General features: G+C 41.5%; 1 protein-coding gene across 1 annotated transcript in view; it reads left to right on the forward strand.

Annotated features, from left to right (window-relative positions):
* The first annotated feature begins 2379 nt into the window (after positions 1 to 2379).
* The window catches only part of LOC115105186 (anion exchange protein 2-like), a 112601-nt gene continuing 87711 nt past the window's right edge, over positions 2380 to 27269 (forward strand). Inside the window, exon 1 of the mRNA XM_029626891.2 lies at positions 2380 to 2812. The gene's annotated coding sequence lies outside the window, so the exon portion shown is untranslated. The remainder of the gene's footprint in view (positions 2813 to 27269) is intronic.

The raw sequence follows: 27269 nt of genomic DNA on the forward strand, positions 1-27269 counted from the left end.
CTTTCTCTCTGGCATCTGGCAAGGTTTGGAAGGCGGTCCATGTACTCCCCCTTCACAAAGGTGATGACCCTTGTGGCCTAAATAATTATCGCCCTATTTCTAAACTTTCTTGAGAATTGAGAGAAAAGCTTTTTGTGCGCATGGAAAATTTCTACGATGTTTTATTTCAGCTCATGATACATATTGGACCAACACCTTGTTGACCACATCCCACTTCTGACACCAATGTATTGAAACAGGCAGGGAGCAGGTCTCGAACCCTCGACCTTCTAGCCCGAAGTCCAGCGCGCTATGGACTGTGCCACAAAAGCATGCTCAAGCGGCAGAGTCGATTTCCACGCTTATAAACCCAGGGTCGCTACAATATGTTGTGTTTATATTTTTGTTCAGTATATAATCTTTGATTCATTCTCAGCTAAGATCTTTATTTTCTTTGAAAGGTATTCTACATGTACATCAGTCGGGTTTTAGACAATGCTATAGTACTATCTCTGCTCCATCCCTATTTTTTAAATGATGTGGTTGAATTAGGAGTGAGTGATCAATAGCATCGAAGGCCTTTGACAGGTCAATGAAGAGGGCAGCTCAATGTTGCTTTTTATCCATACAATTAGAGTCTTTCCTCAATTGGCCCTAGACCAGGCTGCATGTAACTGGTTTAACAATGACTTTACAGATACAAATTTAGTTCTATCTACTGATGTTTGTTAAATCAGGTTTCCTGGATATTACGAATGGGGTCCCGCAGGGGTCGATTCTGGGTCCTATACTCTTTACTGTTTACATTAACAATATTGACTTGCTTGTAAAAAATTGTACCCTGCACTTGTATGCCAATGATACTGCTGTGTATGCTATTGCACCCATGATTGAGCAGGCTCTATCTGAACTACAGTCTGCCTTCATTGTATTACAGAAATACTTTTTTGACCTGAAATTAGTAAGGAATGCAGGTAAAACTAAGCATGTTGTTTTCTAGAGCGTATAAAAATAACTCTGATGATTTAAGCATATGTACTTGGATGGTGTCCATATTGATTGTGTCCCTGCTTACAAATATCTGGGCACCTGGACAGATGAAAAGCGGTCTTTAAAAAATTGTATTTCTGAGTTAAGAAGCTGAGAATAAAAATGGGCTTCTTCTACAGAAATAGGTCATGCCTCTCGCTAACCTGCGTGTGTCTCAGGGGGAGTCGGGATATGCAACAGGAGAAATATAAAGCACCCCCCCCAAACATATTATTATTATTAGGATAACTAGCCCCCCTGTAATTCACATTAAGACCTCAAGATTTCAAATTATTTTCCAAACACTTTCCCTGGCCACCACTGCTTGTGCTCAACAAAAAAAATGTACTCTGTCGTCACAACGTTGAGATATTTCAATAAAATGATTTTGTGTTACGTTTATCAAATTTTTGATAATTTTGAAAAAGTTGTAGATATATTCCAATGAAGTTAGATCTATAATTATGTTGTTTTTTTTAAATAGGAAAGCATTAACATAAGTAATCCACTTGTTTAAAGAGAAAAATGTAGTAATTCTTGAGTAAAGTAGTAATATGTTGGGTGAGTGTGTTGGGGGCAATCCCCCCAGGGGCTAGTTACCCCTTTATGGTTATGAATGTGTTTCTTCCTCTCATTTAGACAATGACTAGCCCAGTTAGCGCTTGTTTATGCTAACTTTCTAGCTAGCAACTTCACCAGCAGTAAATGCTTGCCAGCTAGCTAGTTAGCGTAATAAACTGTTAGGACTTTGAGCTAGCAACCTTACTACCAGATCGTCTGAGGTAAAATGCATTAAAAATATAACGTAACTTAATTGCAGTTGTAAATGTTACCACTAGTGACTGATAGCTTTAGTTAATGTTACTTTATAGCCGTTTAGCTATTTTACCAAGCACTTAAGTCATTAAGCTATATAGCTAGCTACGTTTTTAAGAGAGAGAGAGCATTTCAATTGGCATCTCTCCCCCTGTTTTCAGTCGCAGGTGTGAACAGTGCAGGAGGTGGGCTCATGGGTTGTGGTCCAATTTGACTGGGGATAGCTTTATTTGTGATTTATGATAGTTACCCCCTAGCACCCTACTATTAGGAGATTATTCAGTCCACGTTCCTATCGGTTTTAGCTATCGCGACATCATCTATATGAACGCAGCTGCCACTTCGTAGCTCACTACGCTTTATTATGGGTGACAGTTATGGTACTCATCACTGCATTCTCTACCAGAAAGTTGGTTGGCTCTCTTTGGTGTGACTTAGTTCGGTTGATACATTGCTATTTTTCATTTATAAAAGGAAGTCATTTTACAAAAAAGTCCCACCGTACCTAACATCATTACTCAACTTTAGACAAATGACTTGCTACACCCTCAGTGATGGCTAACTCTGGAAATTCCTTTGGTCTTTACGGAGTTAACTGAAAGCTGATTTGCATTTCTTTCACCGTATTTGTGGAACAATTTTCTAAATGTGATTACATTTGATGTTTTGGTGCATCTAGGGCAATTCAGAAAGTTAGCCGATTGAGGAAATTATTACTGATGAACGTGTTTGCTTGCAGTTTATATTTATATTTTGATGCGTGTAATTTAGGTCTCATCTGTAAAAGAGAGCTCTGCCTCAGTTTGACTCCCTGATAAATAAAGGTAAAAACTTAACTTTATGTGACGTCTGAACTCCAGTCCGCCTACACTAGTCGCTGCTGCTCAACTCCATTGTAAATCGTGGAGTTGTTTTAGTCGGCTTGTTAGTGCATCCATAGCTACCTCAGCACGTCCACACAAGGCAGCGGGAGGCGAGGCGGAGTTGGGTAAGTCTACTAAACTAAGCAGGAACTAGATAAATGACATGTACTGTTCGTAAATCTGTAAAAATGCCCTTGTTATGCTGAGAAAGTTTTTGTTAGCGCGTTATCTTCTAAAACACTCAGACACGTTGGGATTTGACAGGCAATGCTAGCTAGCAGCAAGCTACGCTGTCACTTGGCATGGTTGTAACGGAAACGTTTAGCTATCAATGCTAGCCATATAATAATCGGGATGACTGAATGGTATTGTCGATAAAGTTATCAATTTAAAACGTTGGTAAAATATAAATTTCGGCACGTTATTGCAGACATTTAACTACAGACGTGAACTAGCTTTAGAGTAAAAAATAAATAATATATATGATAGTTAAAGCCATGTGACAACAGTCGACTTTTGGATTAGGGTGTAATTTGCGGACCGCAATTAGGGGCATTTTCTGATATAGGCGTTTCTTGATATCAAGTTACACCCATTCGTCCATGACAACAGACGTTGACAATTGTAGCTAAGCTTAACCCTAACTCTTTTCTTAACTTGCCACGCTTATTCACCTAACTTGCCACGTAAACAAATCTGTGGCAAGAAACCATTAATCTCATAACACTGAGACTGTCCAATGACGGTGGGCTTTTCCTAATATCAAGAAACACCCCGAATTGTGGTCTGCAATTACACCATTATTTGGCTTTTGGGGAAAGTAACAGTGCATTTTCACATAACAACGATGGGGGCGATGAAACACCGGTGCCTCATTCATTTTCAATGGAGGGATTTGTAGTGGGCGGGGCGAGCACGGGCGACGGAGCGTGAACAGGGCGTGACCAAAGTTGGGGAAAGCTGAACTTTATGCAAATACTCTGCGATATTGCAATGTTATTGACCAGTCGAAGCTCACTATAGCTTCCAGCCCCTACTGGATTGGCTGTTGATACCTAGCACTACCTAGACTGCTTGCTAGCACCCAATCTGAGGGTGAAGCTACCATGGCTATATTATGTCGGAAGCTCACTCAGCCAAATTTGTTCTGAAGATTTTTCATTTGGTTACACGCATCCTATCAACTGTACATTTTAGGTGTACTATTAGCTAAACTTATCGAACAATCACCTTCATTTACTACCCTGATCAGCTTATTCTTGGCTATCTGGAGCTTCCCCTTCAGAAGCTAGTCATTTCAATGTTTCAATTATTAAAATGAAAAAAAAATCCCCTCCATGTTGGTCAGATTGATTGAATGCATGTATGTCTTTCAACTTTTGTGTGTGCTTGTTTTTTAAAATGGTTGAATTAATAAACTAAACTAAACAAAAAACGAAACTATATTCAAATCGAAACTGAAGAAATGATCATGGAACTATATTTTATAGACATTTACATTTACATTTAAGTCATTTAGCAGACGCTCTTATCCAGAGCGACTTACAAATTGGTGCGTTCACCTTAAGACATCCAGTGGAACAGCCACTTTACAATAGTGCATCTAAATCTTTTAAGGGGGGAGGGGGTGAGAAGGATTACTTTATCCTATCCTAGGTATTCCTGAAAGAGGTGGGGTTTCAGGTGTCTCCGGAAGGTGGTGATTGACTCCGCTGTCCTGGCGTCGTGAGGGAGTTTGTTCCACCATTGGGGGGCCAGAGCAGCGAACAGTTTTGACTGGGCTGCGCGGGAACTGTACTTCCTCAGTGGTAGGGAGGCGAGCAGGCCAGAGGTGGATGAACGCAGTGCCCTTGTTTGGGTGTAGGGCCTGATCAGAGCCTGGAGGTACTGAGGTGCCGTTCCCCTCACAGCTCCGTAGGCAAGCACCATGGTCTTGTAGCGGATGCGAGCTTCAACTGGAAGCCAGTGGAGAGAGCGGAGGAGCGGGTTGACGTGAGAGAACTTGGGAAGGTTGAACACCAGACGGGCTGCGGCGTTCTGGATGAGTTGTAGGGGTTTAATGGCACAGGCAGGGAGCCCAGCCAACAGCGAGTTGCAGTAATCCAGACGGGAGATGACAAGTGCCTGGATTAGGACCTGCGCCGCTTCCTGTGTGAGGCAGGGTCGTACTCTGCGGATGTTGTAGAGCATGAACCTACAAGAACGGGCCACCGCCTTGATGTTAGTTGAGAACGACAGGGTGTTGTCCAGGATCACGCCAAGGTTCTTAGCGCTCTGGGAGGAGGACACAATGGAGTTGTCAACCGTGATGGCGAGATCATGGAACGGGCAGTCCTTCCCCGGGAGGAAGAGCAGCTCCGTCTTGCCGAGGTTCAGCTTGAGGTGGTGATCCGTCATCCACACTGATATGTTTGCCAGACATGCAGAGATGCGATTCGCCACCTGGTCATCAGAAGGGGGAAAGGAGAAGATTAATTGTGTGTCGTCTGCATAGCAATGATAGGAGAGACCATGTGAGGTTATGACAGAGCCAAGTGACTTGGTGTATAGCGAGAATAGGAGAGGGCCTAGAACAGAGCCCTGGGGGACGCCAGTGGTGAGAGCGCGTGGTGAGGAGACAGATTCTCGCCACGCCACCTGGTAGGAGCGACCTGTCAGGTAGGACGCAATCCAAGCGTGGGCCGCGCCGGAGATGCCCAACTCGGAGAGGGTGGAGAGGAGGATCTGATGGTTCACAGTATCGAAGGCAGCCGATAGGTCTAGAAGGATGAGAGCAGAGGAGAGAGAGTTAGCTTTAGCAGTGCGGAGGGCCTCCGTGATACAGAGAAGAGCAGTCTCAGTTGAATGACTAGTCTTGAATCTTGAATCTTTTTTATAGCCTTTTCACTCTGTCCAGCTTGCTTTATCGAAACGAAGGCTAGACTGTCAGGGAGTTTATTTTGACTGCAAGGAAAAATAATGCGTTTTAAGTGCGGCCCTACGGCATATGGCCGTAGGGCCGCACTTAATCCATTATGGATTACATAGGAAGCCTCAGCCGTGATGTGCCCAACGATGCCTCTACCAGACGAACTCAGCATTTTATGCACGCTTTGACAAAAATAATACAGTGGCGTGCATGAGGGTCCCCGCTGACACAGTGGACTGGGTGATCTCGCTCTCCGAGGCAGACGCGAGTATGGTCTTTAATCTGGTCAACACTCGTAAAGCCGTGGGGCCGGACCTTATTCCAGGGTGTGTTCTCAGAGCATGTGTAGAACAGCCGCTTCTTGTCCCAGTCTGTAATCCCCACGTCTCAAGCTGACCACCATCATTCCTATTCCCAAGAACTCTAAAGGCGTCAGCATGCTTCAGTTCGGCTGGCGCCTCACCAAATTCAGGTATACCGAACGAGTGTGCTTGCATAATCCCTTTCTTGAACAAGAAAAAAAGCGGCTATAGGACTGTTTGTCCATTTTGAGACGCCGTAGCCAGTCTACGCTTCCTCAAAACAGTCAGAAATAATCTAAAATAACTCGAGGAATGGTTATGGCACTCATCAACTCCATCATCCCAGACACCCGAGAACCATTATCATTTGCATACCGCTCCAAAAGATCCATAGATGACGCAATCTATTTTGCACTTGACACTTCCCTCACCCACCTAGATAAGAATACCTAATGTGAGAATGCTGTTCATTGCCTACAGCTCAGTGTTCAACACCATAGGCCCCTCCAAGCTCGTCACCAAGCTTTGGACCCTGGTACTGAACACCTTCTGCAACTGGATCCTGGACTTCCTGAGGGGTGACCCCAGGTGGTGAGGGTAGGCAACATCTCCACCACCAGGGCATACATTTTTACTTTTTGGTCCACCAGCCACTGTGGCAAGTATTTTTTTTATTTTTTTTTAACTAGCCAAAAATATTTTTTTTTCTGCAAAAATTACACCAACAACAAAAAATTAGTATTCTATATAATGTTTCTAAAACAATAAAAGTATTACTAGTAAGTAGTATATTGTTTAATGATTTGATTTTGTGACCTGAGCCTGAACCAAAATATGACAGATGAGGAAAAAAGGTTAACGTGGCAATGCGACTCGACAGGTTTGTGCCTTTTCAGATTGATTCTGTCTAGTAGACACGTTGTCTTCTCTTCCCTAGCAGTTGAAACTCAAACATGGAAAGACAACCTAGCTTGTAAACAAAGTCATGTACAGTACCGTTCAAAAGTTTGGGGTCACTTAGAAATGTCCTTGTTTTTGGAAGAAAAATCACTTTTTTTGTCCATTGAAATAATAACATCAAATTAAAAATACATCAACATCAAACAGAAATACAGTGTAGACATTGTTAATGTCGTAAATGACTATTGTAGCTGGAAAGATTTTTATTTATTTGTATATGTATGTATGTATGTATATATATATATATATATATATATATATATATATTATGAATGTACACCGTGTAAATAAAGGCCCATTATCAGCAACCATCACTCCTGTGTTCTAATGGCATGTTGTTAGCTAACCCAAATGTATAATTTTAAAAGGCTACTTGATCATTAGAAAACCCTTTTGCAATTGTTAGCACAGCTGAAAACTGTTGTCCTGATTAAAGAAGCAATAAAACTGTCCTTTAGACTAGTTGAGTATCTGGAGCATCAGCATTTGTGGGTTCAATTACATGCTCAAAATGGCCAGAAACAAATAACTTTCTTCTTAAACTCGTCAGCCTATTCTTGTTCTGAGAAATGAAGGCTATTCCATGTGAGAAATTGCCAAGAAACTGAAGATATCGTACAACGCTGAATACTACTCCCTTCACAGAACAGCGCAAACTGTCTCTAACCATAATAGAAAGAGGAGTGGGAGGCCTCTGAGCAAGAGGACAAGTACATTAGTGTCTAGTTTGAGAAACAGACGCCTCACAAGTCCTCAACTGTCAGCTTCATTAAATAGTACCCGCAAAACACCAGTCTCAACGTCAACAGTGAAGAGGCGACTCCGGGATGCTGCCCTTCTAAGCAGAGTCCCTCTGTCCAGTGTGTGTTCTTTTCTTCTTATTGGCCAGTCTGAGATATGGATTTTTCTTTGCAATTCTGCCTAGGCCAGCATCTCGGAGTCGCCTCTTCACTGTTGACGTTGAGACTGGTGTTTTGCGGGTACTATTTAATGAAGCTGACAGTTGAGGACTTGAGGCATATTTGACAGCCTCAAGTCTTCATGGGTATAACGCTACAAGCTTGGCACACCTGTATTTGGGCAGTTTCTCTCATTCTTCTCTGCAGATCCTCTCAAGCTCTGTCAGGTTGGATGGGGAGCGTCGCTGCACAGCTATTTTCAGGTCTCTCCAGAGATGTTCACTCGGGTTCAAGTTCTGTCTAGGCCACTCAAGGACATTGAGACTTGTCGCGAAACCACTCTTGCATTGTCTTGGCTGTGTGCTTATGGTCGTTGTCCCCATCCAACCTGACAGAGCTTGCGAGGATCTGCAGAGAAGGATAGGAGAATTACAGGTGTGCCAAGCTTGTAGCCTCATACCCAAGAAGACTCAAGGCTGTACTCTCTGCCAAAGGTGCTTCAAAAAGTACTAAGTAAGAGTCTGAATACTTATTTAAATATGATTTGTTTTTTATTTTTCATACATTTGCAAACATTTCTAAACCTGTTTTTACTTTGTCATTATGGGGTATTGTGTGTAGATTGATAAACAATTTAATCAATTTAAAACAAGGCTGTAACAACAAAGTAGAAAAAGTCTAGGGGTCTGAATACTTTCCGAATGTACTGTATATAGTGCAAACCTAATGGGGCGAACTCAGTGAAGTTGAATCTCTTGTCTCTGCGCGGCATGATTTTTCTTCTGAACGGCAGTCCTGGAGGATTGTATTTGACTAAGTCCTACAGGTCTCTAGCTTTTGAGTTTTTCGCCTCCTTCGTTTGCTTGAGGTGTCCGGTGCAAGCGTTACGCATATACATTTAGTGGACCAGGGGTGTCTGTTTGTTTGTGTGACCAGCTTCGTTTGTTTTGCTTATCCATCTCATGGATTGTGGAGGCTATTGCTCTGGCCTATGACAGCAAAAGGCAGGAATGACCTAATGGTGTATTTGCCCACACACTAGGGGTCTGGCGGCATCTTGGGTGTTGTTTTAAAGAGTTGTTTGTAGTAGAGGTCTTCACAGAGCCATCTGTACCCGAGAGCCGGTTCCGGATCCAGAATTCTCAATAATGGTCTGGGTCTGATATGATTGTCACTGGTCTCAAGTATGTGTAATTTTAACTGACATATCTGGACAGAGACAGCGAGAGAGAAAGAATCAATTATTATTTTATGCTGCTCTTGCTTTTCACGGGAGTGGTCCGTGGCACGTGTAGCTTGTTGAGTCAAAGAGCCAATAGGCTACTACAGCCATAGAGCCTCGCTTTGTGTGTGGCAAAAGTTAGGGAATATCTCATCATTGGAAGATGGAATTTAAATTACGGAATTAAAAGTTAAAGGAGAAGGATAGGCTACAACGACAAAGAGACAACAGGTAGGTTGCTACTTAATATTCTGAATGGAATTGTTTTTAGTTGTAACTGTAGGATTAGAAAGTGCATGCACTGTGCCTCAATTAGCCTAGCTAGCAAACGTTAGCTAGTGTATCTAGCTTCTCCTGGTTTGATGCAGTCAAGACAGGTAATATGTAATTATATTTGGTGAAAGATAACCTAGCTATGGCAGCTATTAGTCTACAATAGTGCGAGTCGGCTTGGTTGGTTGCTGTCTCTTTCTCCTTCCTCCCCTTGTCACTCACTCACAGTATGGCTGCTCCTCGCCTGCTAGATGGGCACCTCTCTCCCTCCTGTCACGCTTTATCAGCTCCGGTTAATAAAGTAACTTAAATGACTGCTGCTTTCCTCATTCAGATCGGACTGGGTCTGGATCCAGGGAGGTCTATATGGAACAGGTCTATTTCTCAGTTCGGAACGGGTCTTTTTAATTTATTTGATTCATTCATTCAGTCATCTCTCGTCTGTCTGGGTGGGAAAGCCCCATGTCCATTTTTTGGAACTGGTCCAACCTTTTGGACTCATGAAGACTGTAGGAGATATTTGTGCTGTGGTGAGCATCACCACACACTGAGGTTTTATTGCTTGGATGTCTCTGGCCCCAGTGTAGCTGGGACAGGAGAGGGTCATTAGGCAAACCCGGGTACCGCAGGTTGTCCTGTGGGGTTGGAACTCTGGGAGGTCTGAATCTGTGCCTTTTAATTAATCACCTTTGGAAGGTGGGGCATGGTGTTAATGGGAACTAAGGAGACATCGTTCCTGCCATTAGCCTTTAGAATCTGGGGTGTGTAGTTTTGCTGCAAGAGTAATTTCTGAGTCATTATGGCAGTATGAGGCAATAACTGTTTTACAACAGAATGGACATGTTTCCACATAAATGAAAGAGCACGCCTCGTACCCCTGACCACACACAGCCTCTGATTGTTCGATGGGTTTACTTAGGGAACAGCAGTTATAGTCATAACCTACATGGGATATTGTACAGTTTACTAGCTGCTGACACACTCACAACATTGCAGTCTCCTGATCAAATGGGTTTGGCATAGAGTAAGAGCCCTTTCTGAAAGCATTCCTAATAGCCCACAATATGTTGTCTTATATCAAATAACATTTCCTTTGAAAGACCCTGCCCTGCTAGTACACCAAGACAGTCGATCTACCGGCACACACACATCCATCCATAGACATGTCATAGTGGGGGCCCAATGTTGAATTCATTTAATCATGAGATATGGTTCTAGGCATGTACAGTCAAGTCAAATTATTGGCACCCTTGATAAAGATGAGCAAAAATACTGTATAAAATAAATATATATTTTATGCTCCTAATTAAAAAAAATATATATATATTATTCCAATCTAATTGCTCAGAGAAATTTTGAGATAATAAATAAATACAAATGATTTACAAAGGGTCAATTATTGCCACCCCTGTTTTCAATACTTCAGCGCCCTCCCCTTGCGAGGTTCTTTTCTGCATATATCCTTCTTTCATCACCAAACCCACCACTGGTATATGGCCAAAGAGATCTATTCTCATGTCATCTGACCATGGCACCTATTCCAATCCATGTGCCAATGCTGTTTAGCAAACTCCAGGTGGTGCTATGGTCAGAAAAGTATGGTGATGGATCTTTGATGTTATGGGGTTATTTTTGCTTCCACTGGTCCTTGGGCACTTGTTGTAATAGTTTTTTATTTTTTTATTTTTTTATTGAAATGTACATTTTCTCCCATATTAAGAGATACAGTAACAAAGAAACAAATGTTTTTGTTATTTTACGAACATAGACCGAAATTAAACACAAAAGCTCAGTTTAAATATAGGAATTAGGTCCAACACATGGAACGTACTCAGTTCTTTGGAAATAGTAGGGAGCTCAATCTTAGAAAAGAAGTCCTCCGTTAATTTGGGTGCGTCATTTGTTATTTCTGAGGCATACAGATTTGCATAAAATGTCCTAAATGACTCATTTAGCCATTTTCACATAAATGGTTGCCATCAGAATCAGTAATAGTAGCGATTGACTGGGAGTCTGCGCTCTCAAGCTAGGTATGCCAAATATTATCGCCATGTTCGTAAAGCTTTTGCCTGACAAATTTTATTTTCAGCGTCCTGTGTTAGGAGTCAAACGTTGGTCTCAGTACTGATATTTATTTTGATAGGGCATGCAGGAGTGGGAATTTAGTCCTTCTCTTTAGTTGCCAATTCACCCTCTAACGTTTATTAATTTTCACGTTTTTTCCCGCCTCTTAGTGGCTAAGTATGACATAATCAGACCCCTGGCATATGCTTTACAGAAGGAGCGAGGGGTTATCTGTTGATTGAGAGAAATCCTTAAAACTAAACTTTAAAAAGTTTCATGTCCAGTATCACCTCCCCATGAACAGATATGACTGCTTCCTATATTAGCAGATAAAACCAACTGAAAACACGTCCTGGACATAAAAAAGTAATATTTTCTAGTCTGACATCCTATGAGGTACAGAGAAAAAGGTGAACTTTCTGTTTGAGGGATGAAAGGTACTCCAGACATCAGCATACCCCAGATGATCACAAATAGATTTAAGCAACCTAGCTTGAGGAGAGGGTGAAACTATGCTACAGGGAAACTTGTCAAATAAGGGTGTTCAACAAACAAGTAAAATCTACTTCAACCACTGTGCTTTTAATTCTAACAAGTCTAGAAATACCTTAGTGAGGAAATCAGGGTGGTGAAAATGCCCTGCCCATGTAAAGTGCTTTTTAATTATAACAAAACAACCACATTTTATCTTTCACACAATTCAACACCTTAAGTGGGTGTTTTTTTTTCTCAAGAATTGCCACTCCTTTACTTCTGGGTGTAAATGAGTCTTACCTGCCATTGCACTTTGACCAACCAATATGCAGACTGTAATATCCTACTGTAAAGACAGGGTGGTACCTTTCCCCATGGGTTGAACTCTCCTCATTCTCACTGAGCCTAAACAAACTATATGAACCCAAACTATACTACACCTGAAAAATAGACATGTAAAGTTCCAAAAGGGGGCTTCCCCACTAGTTAACATGCAGGCGATTGTAGATGTAGACTCTTAAGTCTGCATAACCACTCTATAGATTAATAATTTATACCTATGAAAATGAATTAAGGAGATTGAGGCTCATCCACCTAAGACCAAGTATTGGCACCAATATAAATTCACACAGATCTCAGTCTATGGTAGCAGTTATTGTAGCGAAAAACTATATACATATACAAATCTCACTTAGGTTGGAGTCATTAACTCGTTTTCCAACCACTCAACAAATTTCTGGTTTAACAAACTATAGTTATGGCAAGTCGGTTAGGACATCTACTTTGTGCATGACACAAGTCATTTTTCCAACAATTGTTTACAGACAGATTATTTCACTTATAATTCCAGTGGGTCAGAAGTTTACATGCACTAAGTTGACTGTGCCTTTAAACAGCTTGAAAAATTCCAGAAAATGATGTCATGGCTTCAGAAGCTTCTGATAGGCTAATTCACATCATTTGAGTCAATTGGAGGTGTACCTGTGAATGTATTTCAAGGCCTACCTTCAAATTCAGTGCTTCTTTGCTTGGAATTGTGATATAATCTGTCTGTAAACAATTGTGGGAAAAATTACTTGTGTCATGCACAAAGTAGATGTCCTAACCGACTTGCCAAAACTATAGTTTAACAAGAAATTTGTGGAGTGGTTGAAAAACTAGTTTTAATGACTCCAACATAAGTGTATGTAAACTTCCGACTTCAACTGTATATCTTAAAGTGTAACTTTAATCGTACTTGAGATGACCAAAAAACGTTGAGGTTATCGCAGAGTCCCAATCGATTCTGATGCCTGACGTATTGCCACGTGATAGGCTATTTTTTTAAATGTCAGTGACATTCGAGTGTAGGCACTAGGCAGCTAATTTAGGATCTGAACAATCTAATTGAGTTGTTTGCATTTGTTTAAATCTTCAGAGTTATGCAAAAGTATTAAGGCCTGCCTAAAAGGCAGTTGACCTTTTTAAAAAAGATGATAGTTTTCCTCTCACCTACCCACCCCACCCACTAGCACGTACTCTAGCACGTACTCTGTCATATTTGATTCACAGTCCAGCTGAGAAAGTCTACTCCAGGTGTCGGAAACGTAACGTTTGATTTTAAGAAAAAGTATGTCTGTTTAGGAGCTAGAAAATCATTAGCTGAATGGTCATCATCCACTGATCCAAGAACACACCAGGATGCTGTAGGAACATATCTCTCTGCGATCGTGATCTCAGAGCTGTGGTTTGTTTTTCTCTGGCTTCACTGGAGGAAATCAAGCAGCTCCATTTGTGAAATGATCAGTTAAGACTGGACTTTGTGTAACAATGTAAATGCACCACCAACGGGGCTTAGTGGAGCACTTCACATAGGCTATGTTATTGTGTATTGCTTCATCATCCAGAAGGAAAGGCGGGAGAACACCTCCCTCCTGCGTTCTTATCACGAGTTCTTGTCACTATTTGTTTATTTTCCTTTCAGCTTTCCTTCACAAATGAATTGGCTCAGTACTTTATCTGTAAAGATAAACACATCTCTTTTCTTCTCCAAAGGGTTTGAGAAACCATTTTAAAAAAGGTGTATCATATCCATAACAAATGTGATATCAATGCTGTTTTTCATTTCTAATCACGCAAAATAGCTGAAACTGCTCTCTACTCAGCAGGCATCAAATAAGCAGTGTTACAATTACTTTGGCTTAACTCTTTGGATTGCCTACTCTTTGGCCAACAGTCACTGCTTTAAACCCCATTGGGGCTTCTAATTATATACCTAACCACATACTGTTTGGCACCCTTACTACTTTCCCCCGAGTCAATACATTTTTAGAAAGACCTTTGGCAGCGATTACTGTCTTTTTTGGGGTATGTCACATAAGCGCTTTGCACACCTGTATTGTGCAATATTTGCACATTATTCTTAACTTATTCAAGCTCTGTCAAGGTGTTGTGGATCATGGCTAGACAGCAATTTTCAGTCAAAACTGTAACTTGGCCACTCGAACATTGAATTCCTTGGTAAGCAACTCCAGTGTAGATTTGGAATTGTTTTGTAGGTTATTGTCCTGCTGAAAGGTGAATTCCTCTCCCAGTGTCTGGTGTAAAGCAGACAGAAACATCCAAGTATTTTGCCTGTGCTTAGCCCATTCCGAAAAATTCCCCAGTCTTTGCCGATGTCAAACATACCCATAATATGATGCAACCACCACCAGGCATGAAAATTAGACCATTACTCTGATGTGTTGTTGGATTTGCCTTAAACATAAGGCTTTGCATTTAGGCCAAAAAGTCAATTCCTTTGCTGTTTTTTTGCAGTATTACTTTAGTGCCTTGATGCATGTTTTGGAATATTTTGATTCTGTATATATTTATAGTTCTTTTCATTCTGTCATTTAGGTTATTATGGAGTCACTACAATGTTGTTGAACCAGCATCAGTTTCCTCCCATCACAGCTATTGGACTCTAGCTATTTTAAAATCACAAATGGCCTCATGGTGACATTCCGAAGCAGTTTCCTTCCAGTCCTGCAGCTCAGTTCAGAAGGACAACTGCATCTTTGATCTGTCTGGGTGGTTAAATAAATCCACAGTATAATTATTAACCTGTCCAATGTCTCATTTGTTATTGTTACCCATCTACCAATTCAGTATTTGACAGAGGAAGGAGTAGTCATAAAATAATAATAATGTAAACACCTCCATGTAACTTGTGATTTGTTTTGCCAAATTTTAGTCCTGAACTAATTTAGGCTTGCCTAAACAAATGAGGGTGATTATTTATGCAACGACTATTTTAATTATTGAATTTCTATTTATTAGTAAAAAAACATATTTCCACTTTGACATGGACTTGTGTAGATCAAAAAGCTTCACATTTACCATTATCCCTTGAGAACATTGACCTTTTTATAGTACCAGTGCAACCTGCGATGCTCTCCAGTGTACTAAAAATGACACCTTAGCACGTTGAGCATTTATGCTGGCTGGATCCACAGTTTTGGCACAACTGTGTTGATCATTTTGTTCGCTAATGATTTGAATTTTACCTACTGTACCAGGGGCGTCATGCGCCATTATTTTAGAGGGGGCACAAAGTACGTGAGGATGGATGTGGGGTGGTTGGAGAATTGTGCATTTTTCAAACACCTGAAACAGAGCCATAAACACCTGTAATCTAGAGACATAATCATTACTCCAAATTAGAGGTCGAACGATTAATCGGAATGGCATATTTGAATTAGGGCCGATTTCACAACAATCAGTAATCAGCATTTTTGGACACCGATTATTATATTGCACTCCACGAGGAGACTGCGTAGCAGGCTGACTACCTCTTATGCGAGTGCCAAGGTAAGATGCTAGCTAGCATTAAACTCATCTTGTAAAAAAACTATGTTAACATAAACTAGTAGTGATTATCTAGCTTGTCCTGCGTTGCATATAATCGATGCGGTGCCTGTTAAGTAGGCTGCGATCATTGAATTTAAAAAGAAGAAACTAAATATGCTTCTCTGCATCTCTGTGGGTGAAATATTGAAAGGAATGTTGTCTTAATCAGTACATTTAGTAATTGCTTGCTTTTCTAAAGTTTGGCAATGCCAAGATCGATAAGACAAGCTACTCTAACTTGATTGATAGTGTAACGGCTTTCTACTGGTGAAGGAGAGTCGGACCAAACTGCAGCGTGTAGATTTCGATCCATGTTTCATAAAACAACTTAACACGAATCAACACACAAACTCAACAAAACAATAAACGAAACGAAAACCGAAAACAGCCTATACATGTGTCTACAAACCTCTAACAAGGACATCAAGACACACAGGACAATCACCCACAATACAACCAAAGAATATGGCTGCCTAAATATGGTTCCCAATCAGAGACAACGGTAAACACCTGCCTCTGATTGAGAACCACTTCAGACAGCCATAGACTCTCCCAGAACACCCCACTAAGCTACCATCCCACTAAGCTACACACCACATACAAAAACCCATGTCACACCCTGGCCTGACCAAAACATAAAGAAAAACACAAAATACTTCGACCAGGGCGTGACAGATAGCTTGAAATGGCTTTGTATCTAGTTTTATGAGGTTGTAAGATGGGTTCCCAATCTAGCTGGTTAGCTAAAGCCAACTTCATAAAATTGCTAGGGTGGCTAGTATTACGGAGGGAAAAAAATGATGATTTATTGATTTATTCATCAAGAAGGAATCAATAGGCTACATAGCTTGATCAGATTCATTTACAAACATACCTATTGCCTGTCACTGGCAGCTAAAATCAAATCAACCGTAGTGTGTCACTCTCTCCTCCCCTGACGATACTGCATCCACTAGAGTATCTAGCATCCTTCCTAGGCATCTCTTATGCTCTATGCACCTTGGAAGGAACCAGTCAGTGTGCCCCCTCAGCAAAATACCGATGATGGATTTTTTTGTTGTTTGTAAGTAATTATGATAAAACATGGGCTTAATTGTTTAGTAATTAATTGAACATCTGAAAAATGTAAAACCAGGACAAATCTGAGGGGGCACTGCACTACACTAGGGTTAAGTGGATATACTGAATAACATAGCAAGGAGTCATCCACACTGACATTTGTATAGCGGTATGGTCTGTATTCAGGACTAAACATTGGTATGCAACAGCTGCTGTAGCACTGACCAGAGCTTGAACCATACAAATGCAAATTGATCATGATCTGAGAGATTAGGCTTCATAGTGGCCATTGCTGATGTGTGTAATGGCCAGAAGAGAACATGATCGTTCGTGTACAACGATTACTAGTACCTAAACAATGTAGGCCTTGTCGTGTCTTTGGCTATGCCGGATTAAGTGATATGACATGCTATTCTATAAAATAATTTCTCCGTAATTACTATTACCTGATTGAGCTAATCATGAGCTTGAGCTTTCTTGAGAAATTTTGAGAAATTGAGCTTTTGAGCTTGAGAAATTGAGCTTTCTTCCAAGATGGCATAGCAGTTCAGACGTCTTTTGTCCTCGTCTTGTCGTGTCGTGTATATATATATATTTACAACTTTTTTCACATACATTTTATTTTTATTTTCCATCAACTCATCTTCAATACACTCTCCTGCAACCTGCCTCACCAATTGATATGTATAAATACGTATTATTTACCTCAAATCTGCAATCAAATCTGCAATCCTCCAAGAAGCTAGCCAGAAGCTAATCAGAAGCTAGTTAGCTTCTTTACTGGCAACTCGTTCGTATTCAGCTAACCACGGTTTGTGGTCATTAGCTATCCTTTAACTCGAAAATCTATCGCCAGTTTTGTACGGCGCAGCGCGGCTCGGAACGGAACATACCGGAACATCTCCATGTCCCTGGATTTCAACTGCTCTCTGGACATTCACTCCCGGATCTCACAGCTAGCTGGCTGCTATCCGTGTGTCTATCTGCTTTCGTCGATTCCGGAGCAAACATCAATTACTCCGGAGCTAGCGAGCTCCGTCAACCACTCCTGAGCTCCGTCAATCACTCCTGGGCTGCAGTCACCTATCCGGACCCGTTTTACTGCCTACACGGAGCCCCTCCGGGCCCTCACAACTGGACTGCCGACGTTATCTACCCGAAGGAGATCCGGCTGGCTCCTCCGTCGCGACGTTACCTGAATGCCCATCTGCGGCCTGCTAACCGTTAGCTGTCTTACCGGATGCTCTCAGAATAGACAATCGGGCAATTTATTTATTTTTATTATTAACATGTTTCTTCTTGGGCCTCTATAACTATATCTATTGTTTTTATTTTTTTGTTGTTGTGTGATTTGGACTAATTCCCCTCTACAACACGGAACTCCACTAATCTACTGACGGAACGCAAGAGGTGGCTAACAACAGACCTCCATCCTATGCTAGCTTGCTACCGATGTCCTGGCTAGCTGTCTAAATCGCCGTGACCCCCAAACCAACCTCTCCACTCCCTGGACCCTTTTGATCACTCGACTAAGGATGCCTCTCCTTAATGTCAATATGTCTTGTCCATTGCTGTTCTGGTTAGTGTTTATTGGCTTATTTCACTGTAGAGCCTCTAGTCCTGCTCACTATACCTTATCCAACTTATTAGTTCCACCACCCACACATGCAATGACATCTCCTGGTTTCAATGATGTTTCTAGAGACAATATCTCTCTCTTCATCACTCAATACCTAGGTTTACCTCCACTGTACTCACATCCTACCATACCTTTGTCTGTACATTATACCTTGATGCTATTTTATCGCCCCCAGAAACCTCCTTTTACTCTCTGTTCCAGACGTTCTAGACGACCAATTCTTATTGCTTTTAGCCGTACCCTTATTCTTCTCCTCCTATGTTCCTCTGGCGATGTAGAGGTGAATCCAGGCCCTGCAGTGCCTAGCTCCACTCCTATTCCCCAGGCGCTCTCTTTTGATGACTTCTGTAACCGTAATAGCCTTGGTTTCATGCATGTTAACATTAGAAGCCTCCTCCCTAAGTTTGTTCTTTTCACTGCTTTAGCACACTCTGCCAACCCGGATGTTCTAGCTGTGTCTGAATCCTGGCTTAGGAAGACCACCAAAAATTCAGAAATTTTAATTCCAAACTACAACATTTTCAGACAAGATAGAACTGCTAAAGGGGGCGGTGTTGCAATCTACTGCAAAGATAGCCTGCAGAGTTCTGTCCTACTATCCAGGTCTGTACCCAAACAATTTGAACTTCTACTTTTAAAAATCCACCTCTCTAAAACAAGTCTCTCACCGTTGCCGCCTGCTATAGACCACCCTCTGCTCCCAGCTGTGCTCTGGACACCATATGTGAACTGATTGCCCCCATCTATCTTCAGAGCTCGTGCTGCTAGGCGACCTAAACTGGAACATGCTTAACACCCCAGCCATCCTACAATCTAAACTTGATGCCCTCAATCTCACACAAATTATCAATGAACCTACCAGGTACCCCCAAAGCCTTAAACACGGGCACCCTCATAGATATCATCCTAACCAACTTCCCCTCTAAATACACCTCTGCTGTCTTCAACCAAGATCTTAGCGATCACTGCCTCATTGCCTGCATCCGTAATGGGTCAGCGGTCAAGCGACCTCCACTCATCACTGTAAAACGCTCCCTGAAACACTTCAGCGAGCAGGCCTTTCTAATCGACCTGGCCGGGGTGTCCTGGAAGGATATTGATCTCATCCCGTCAGTAGAGGATGCCTGGATATTTTTAAAAATGCCTTCCTAACAATGTTAAATAAACATGCCCCATTCAAGAAAATTAGAACCAGGAACAGATATAGCCCTTGGTTCTCCCCAGACCTGACTGCCCTTAACCAACACAAAAACATCCTATGGCGTTCTGCATTAGCATCGAACAGCCCCGTGATATGCAGCTGTTCAGGGAAGCTAGAAACCGTTATACACAGGCAGTTAGAAAAGCCAAGGCTAGCTTTTTCAAGCAGAAATTTGCTTCCTGCAACACTAACTCTAAAAAGTTCTGGGACACTGTAAAGTCCATGGAGAATAAGAACACCTCCTCCCAGCTGCCCACTGCACTGAAGATAGGAAACACTGTCACCACTGATAAATCCACCATAATTGAGAATTTCAATAAGCATTTTTCTACGGCTGGCCATGCTTTCCACCTGGCAACTCCTACCCCGGTCAACAGCACTGCACCCCCAACAGCAACTCGCCCAAGCCTTCCCCATTTCTCCTTCTCCCAAATCCATTCAGCTGAAGTTCTGAAAGAGCTGAAAATCTGGACCCCTACAAATCAGCCGGGCTAGACAATCTGGACCCTTTCTTTCTAAAATTATCTGCCGAAATTGTTGCCACCCCTATTACTAGCCTGTTCAACCTCTCTTTCGTGTCATCTGAGATTCCCAAAGATTGGAAAGCAGCTGCGGTCATCCCCCTCTTCAAAGGGGGGACACTCTTGACCCAAACTGCTACAGACCTATATCTATCCTACCATGCCTTTCTAAGGTCTTGAAAGCCAAGTCAACAAACAGATTACCGACCATTTCGAATCTCACCATACCTTCTCTGCTATGCAATCTGGTTTCAGAGCTGGTCATGGGTGCACCTCAGCCACGCTCAAGGTCCTAAACGATATCTTAACCGCCATCGATAAGAAACATTACTGTGCAGCCGTATTCATTGATCTGGCCAAGGCTTTCGACTCTGTCAACCACCACATCCTTATCGGCAGACTCGACAGCCTTGGTTTCTCAAATGATTGCCTCGCCTGGTTCACCAACTACTTCTCTGATAGAGTTCAGTGTGTCAAATCGGAGGGTCTGCTGTCCGGACCTCTGGCAGTCTCTATGGGGGTGCCACAGGGTTCAATTCTTGGACCGACTCTCTTCTCTGTATACATCAATGATGTTGCTCTTGCTGCTGGTGAGTCTCTGATCCACCTCTACGCAGACGACACCATTCTGTATACTTCCGGCCCTTCTTTGGACACTGTGTTAACAACCCTCCAGGCAAGCTTCAATGCCATACAACTCTCCTTCCGTGGCCTCCAATTGCTCTTAAATACAAGTAAAACTAAATGCATGCTCTTCAACCGATCGCTACCTGCACCTACCCGCCTGTCCAACATCACTACTCTGGACGGCTCTGACTTAGAATACGTGGACAACTACAAATACTTAGGTGTCTGGTTAGACTGTAAACTCTCCTTCCAGACCCATATCAAACATCTCCAATCCAAAGTTAAATCTAGAATTGGCTTCCTATTTCGCAACAAAGCATCCTTCACTCATGCTGCCAAACATACCCTTGTAAAATTGACCATCCTACCAATCCTCGACTTTGGCGATGTCATTTACAAAATAGCCTCCAATACCCTACTCAACAAATTGGATGCAGTCTATCACAGTGCTATCCGTTTTGTCACCAAAGCCCCATATACTACCCACCATTGCGACCTGTACGCTCTCGTTGGCTGGCCCTCGCTTCATACTCGTCGCCAAACCCACTGGCTCCATGTCATCTACAAGACCCTGCTAGGTAAAGTCCCCCCTTATCTCAGCTCGCTGGTCACCATAGCATCTCCCACCTGTAGCACACGCTCCAGCAGGTATATCTCTCTAGTCACCCCCAAAACCAATTCTTTCTTTGGCCGCCTCTCCTTCCAGTTCTCTGCTGCCAATGACTGGAACGAACTACAAAAATTTCTTAAATTGGAAACACTTATCTCCCTCACTAGCTTTAAACACCAACTGTTAGAGCATCTTACAGATTACTGCACCTGTACATAGCCCACCTATAATTTAGCCCAAACAACTACCTCTTTCCTAACTGTATTTAATTTATTTATTTATTTTGCTCCTTTGCACCCCATTATTTTTATTTCTACTTTGCACATTCTTCCATTGCAATACTACCATTCCAGTGTTTTACTTGCTATATTGTATTTACTTTGCCACCATGGCCTTTTTTGCCTTTACCTCCCTTCTCACCTAATTTGCTCACATTGTATATAGACTTGTTTTTTTTTTTTTTTTTTTTTTTTTAACTGTATTATTGACTGTATGTTTGTTTTACTCCATGTGTAACTCTGTGTCGTTGTATGTGTCGAACTGCTTTGCTTTATCTTGGCCAGGTCGCAATTGTAAATGAGAACTTGTTCTCAACTTGCTTACCTGGTTAAATAAAGGTGAAATAAATAAATAAATAAAAATTAACTAGAGTCGGGCACCACAAATTGATATTTATAGAGCTGTTATCTTCCGAATAAACTCTTAAAGACCTAGTAATATTTTACATCAATAGCAGTCCATATCAATCGTATCAGTCTCATCTGAAAGTTGTAAATTCTTAGTTATCTGCACGAACCCTGGCTAACAATTTGAATCAGCAATACAAAATTGGGTTTAATTATTTATTTACTAAATACCTAACTGTTGGGAAAATTATGATTAAATGACTGAACAAATCATTTTAAATGGAACTGTAACTAAGTAAAACGTAAACTCTGTTTTATTATATCTGATTAACAATATGAGTTCATAAGGGATTGTGTGACACGGACAAGGAGTAATTAAAGTTAATGAACACCATTCCAACTAGGAAGAAACAAATGGGTTGGGGACTGTGTAAACAAAGTCGTTAACCTAACGTTGAACCTACAGAAACTTAGCTCTGGGGTTTTTAGATAAGGCAGTGAGTGCATTCCTAAGTTTTCTGTTAATTAGAACTGTCAGCTCAGTGGTGATCGATAATGTTGAGGGGTCAAAAGCTATCTGGGAGTGTGTTAGTAAGTTAGAATGAACTTTTCACCTCACTTTGTCCCGGTCGAGAGGGGATTCTGTTAAAGCAATGAAATGACGTCATGATCTGTATACAAACTGTTGCTCGTGATTAAGTGGGAGCGCGCTCCGAGAATAAATTCTGTTACTTATTATTGAAAAACTGGTCTGCGTCTATTTTATGCAAACAAGAATCTTAGAAATTCTCATAAAATAGATTAAGTGTTTTCAATTGATGAAAGCACATTGGCATAATTAAATTACATTAACACTAACTAATCACACAGAATTACACATAATTAAATCATAACTTGATTACAAATTACGTCATAAAGGCAAACTTCCCTAGCGGGCGGAACAGATATGACAGCTTGTTACACAAAAGAAAAGGGGCTGGGTTGAGTGAAGGAGCGGGAAGACTGAGGAACAAAGGCGAAGCTGTGCTATCGTAAATACAGTATCTTATGCATTCTAAATTACCGCCCATTTGGAAAAGGAAAATGCAATAAATATTTACTCTGAGCTGCGCTTCGGTAGGTTGGTGGTAGATGGAAGGCCGTGTTGCCCAACCGAGTCCTTTGAATAATGTCTCTTGTGGTCAATTGGATACGTTGTAGTAACGTCGTTGTGTGGTAGACGGGATACTCTGTCTGTTCCTTTCTAACCTGTGGTTGCTAACTCAACGGCTAGGAGGTATCACTTCTGTAGTGAATAAGAGTTCAAAGTTCATACCATTCGCAACCAAAGCTCACGCTGATGTTGGCTTCGTTCTGTAGTTATTATCTGAACCATTCTGACATAGGACCGTCGTCCTATATCCACTGAACAGGAAGTTCTATTGTCGTCAAGGCTTTATATAGGAAGGGAGAAAAGGGGTGTGTTTCATAGTTTACAACCTCTCTCTTCACGTGGGCGGGCCAATGAGTGAGCAGACCTATTTTATGAAATCCCACATCTCACATTTTTGAAGCTAAAATCACAAATAATTTCATATTCATACATTTAAATTGAACGACAATTCCATTTGAATCCGTTAACTCTGATGTGTAGACTTTCCACTGTAGAGTTTGTCATCTTATCATTGATGAGAATGTCTCAGATGACAACCGAACTGACATCATATTCATTAAGTACCACCGCATATGTTCAATTGTTCGGATTACCAGAATATAGTTAATTTCCCCCCACCTACTGATGTTCCCAGAATCTCTATGTTAATCAAGGGTTTTGCAAATGTAACCTCAGTCGGGTAGAGAGAGGAAAAAGGGGGGAAGAGGTATTTATGACTGTTATAAACCTACCCCCCCCCCAGGCCAACGTCATGACAGCCTTAACCGGGGATTTGGGAATTTTTCTTTGGTGTTTATAAAAAATATATATATATTTTTTTAAACATAGATATGCCATGCTTTGGTGGCAACATAAATTCTAAGTGATTTTCAGTGGGGCATTTGCCATTCTGATTTGTTTTATACTTTTCAATCCAACTTCAACCCCCCCATCATTTCAACACTTTCGGGTAGGACTGCCTGATGTCTTATATGGCATAGAGTTGTTGATTGGTGAACTGTTTTAAATCATGGGAATATAATGATTATTGTAATTCAATAGTTGATATAGTCGGCTGCACTTTGAATACATTGTTTGACATCACAAGAACAGGAAGCCAGGGAGAAATTGGGAAAGGGTGGGAACGGAAGTGTTACGCAGTGTTTCCTTGGGGACCGTATATGATGTTATATTTAGCTAGCTAGCATATTCTAGCTAGCTAGCATATTCATGTTTTGCTTTTTCCTCTCTGATTTAGAAGATACCATTGCACAAACATACTGATCTAGGCTTACACCAGCACTGGTATCAGGCTGTATTTTATCTAGCTACATTTGTGCTGATTCTGATTTTACAGCTACCTAGTGATTTTTAGCATTAGTGGCTAACAATGTATTTTAGCCACAACTTGCTAAGAAAAGACAAACTAGCTGTTTGCAGACAAACTAATAGTGTAATTTGTTTTTAAACAACTAATTGACCAATGTCGATTCAACTACTTGTTTTCAATTTTTTCCTGAGCGCTCAGTTTCTCTAGAGTTGAATCAGATCCAAGCACAAACTGTGCGATGAAGTTTCCAACAGGCCAATATTCTATGTAGTTTACCACAGAAAATGGGGTAATTAACTACAATAACCATTGTCCATTACGTGCCTATTTGTTCGGTCTGTGTTTCTTTTACACCTACTAGGTTAGGTTAGTGTGGGGCAGACAGGGTGAGAGAAGAGACCGAAGACTGCTCCGAGGTATCTCTACATGAAAATACATGATCTAAATGATTGATAGTTGTTATTCAGTCATAGTTGTTATTCAGTCACACTATTAGTTTGTCTTATTTACTTTGAATAACTACAAAAATAGTGATTTGTAACCCCAAAAAACACTTGCTGCTAAAATAACACCCACAAAACACAAAAAAACATGAGCAAATGTATTACTAATAAGATGTAACTATGTGGTATATTGAATAAAACATTTCTTGTAACCGGAGTCTTTTTTTTTTTTTTCAATTGTTTAGTAGCTACTATCTTGTCTCATCGCTACAACTCCCGTACGGGCTCGGGGGAGACGAAGGTTGAAAGTCATGCGTCTTCCGATACACAACCCAACCAAGCCGCACTGCTTCTTAACACAGCGAGCATCCAACCCGGAAGCGAGCCGCACCAATGTATCAGAGATAGCACCTGGCAACCTTGGTTAGCGCGCACTGCGCCCGGCCCACCACAGGAGTCGCTGGTGCGCGACAAGGATATCCCTACCTGCCAAGCCCTCCCTAACCCGGACAACGCTAGGCCAATTGTGCGTCGCCCCACGGACCTCCCGGTCGCGGCCGGTTATGACAGAGCCTGGGCGCGAACCCAGAGTCGCTGGTGGCACAGCTGGCGTTGCAGTACAGCGCCCTTAACCACTGCGCCACCCGGGAGGCTGTCTTTTAAACAAAATATCACAGATGACAAATGTTCAACTGCGGTGGGAGATTACCATGGTAACGTGACTGGAGTCATGTTTGTGCCTGTGAGATTGAAGTAGCCAAGAAACACAAGGACTTCTGTGTGTTATGTATGTCTATAGTGTACAGTGGCAAGAAAAAATGTGAACCCTTTGGAATTTCCTGGATTTCTCCATAAATTGGTCATACAATTATCTGCTCTTCATCTAGGTCACAACAATAGACAAACACAGTCTGCTTAAACTAATAACAATGTTTTCATGTCTTTATTGAACACAGTGTAAACATTCACAGTGCAGGGTGGAAAAAAATATATTTAATAACTGGTTGACCTTCCTTTGGCAGCAATAACCTCAACCAAACGTTTTCTGTAGTTGCGGATCAGACAGACCTGCACAACGGTCAGGAGGAGTTTGACCATTCCTCTTTACCTAACTGTTTCAGTTCAGCAATATTCTTGGGATATCTGGTGTGAACTGCTCTCTTGAGGTCATGCCACAGCATCTCAATCGGGTTGCGGTCAGGACTCTGACTGGGCCACTCCAGAAGTGTTATTTTCTTCTGTTGAAGCCATTCTGTTGTTGATTTACTTCTGTGTTTTGGGTCTTGTTGCATCACCCAACTTCTGTTGCGCTTCAATTGGCTGATATCCTTACACTCTCCTCAAACTTGGGAATTAATTTTTACATTCAGGCCCTGAGGCAGCAAAGCAGCCCCAAACCATGATGCTTCCTCCACCATACTTTACAGTTGGGATGAGGTTTTGATGTTGGTGTGCGGTACCTTTTTTTTCTCCAAACATAGTGTTGGGTGTTCCTTCCAAACAACTCCGCTGTAGTTTCATCTGTCCACAGAATATTTTGACACATTGACTTTTGCAAACTTCAGACGTGCAGCAATGGGGTTTTTTGGACAGCAGTGGCGTCTTCTGTGGTGTCCTCCGATCACCATCCTTGTTTAGTGTTTTACGCATCGTAGACTCGTCAACAGATCTTAGCATGTTCTAGAGATTTCTGTACGTCTTTAGCTGACTCTAGGATTCTTCTTAACCTCATTGTGCATTCTGCACTGTGCTCTTGCAGTCGTCTTTGCAGGACGGCCAATCCTAGGGAGAGTAGCAACAGTGCTGAACTTTCTCCATTTATAGACAATTTGTCTTACTGTGGACTGATGAACATCAAGGCTTTAGAGATACTTTTGTAACCCTTTCCAGCTTTATGCAAGTCAACAATTCTTAATCTCAGGTCTTCTGAGATCTCTTTTGTTCGAGGCATAGTTCACATCAGGCAATGCTTGTTGTGAATAGTAAACTCCAAAACATTTTTTTTAATAGGGCAGGGAAGCTGCCCTAATGAGCTTATCTCATTGATTGGACTCCAGGTTAACTGACTGACTCCAATTAGCTTTTGGAGAAGTCATTAGCCTAGGGGTTCACATACTTTTTCCAACCAACACTGAATGTTTAAAATGTATTCAATATAGACAAGAAAAATACTATAGTGTGTTATTAGTTTAAGCACGCTATGTTTGTCTATTGTTGTGACTTAGATGAAGATCAGATCAAATTTGATGACCAATTTATGCAGAAATCTAGGCAATTCCAAAGGGTTCACATACTTTCTTGCCACTGACTGTACTATGTAGACACCGGAGCGAAGTATGGAACGCCGTTTGGGTACTTATTTTCCTCCATAATTTGCAAATAAATTCATAAAAAAATCCTACAATGTGATTTTCTGGTTTTT

This window comes from Oncorhynchus nerka, linkage group LG22 (genome assembly GCF_034236695.1).
Source record: "Oncorhynchus nerka isolate Pitt River linkage group LG22, Oner_Uvic_2.0, whole genome shotgun sequence".
NCBI lineage: Eukaryota > Metazoa > Chordata > Actinopteri > Salmoniformes > Salmonidae > Oncorhynchus > Oncorhynchus nerka.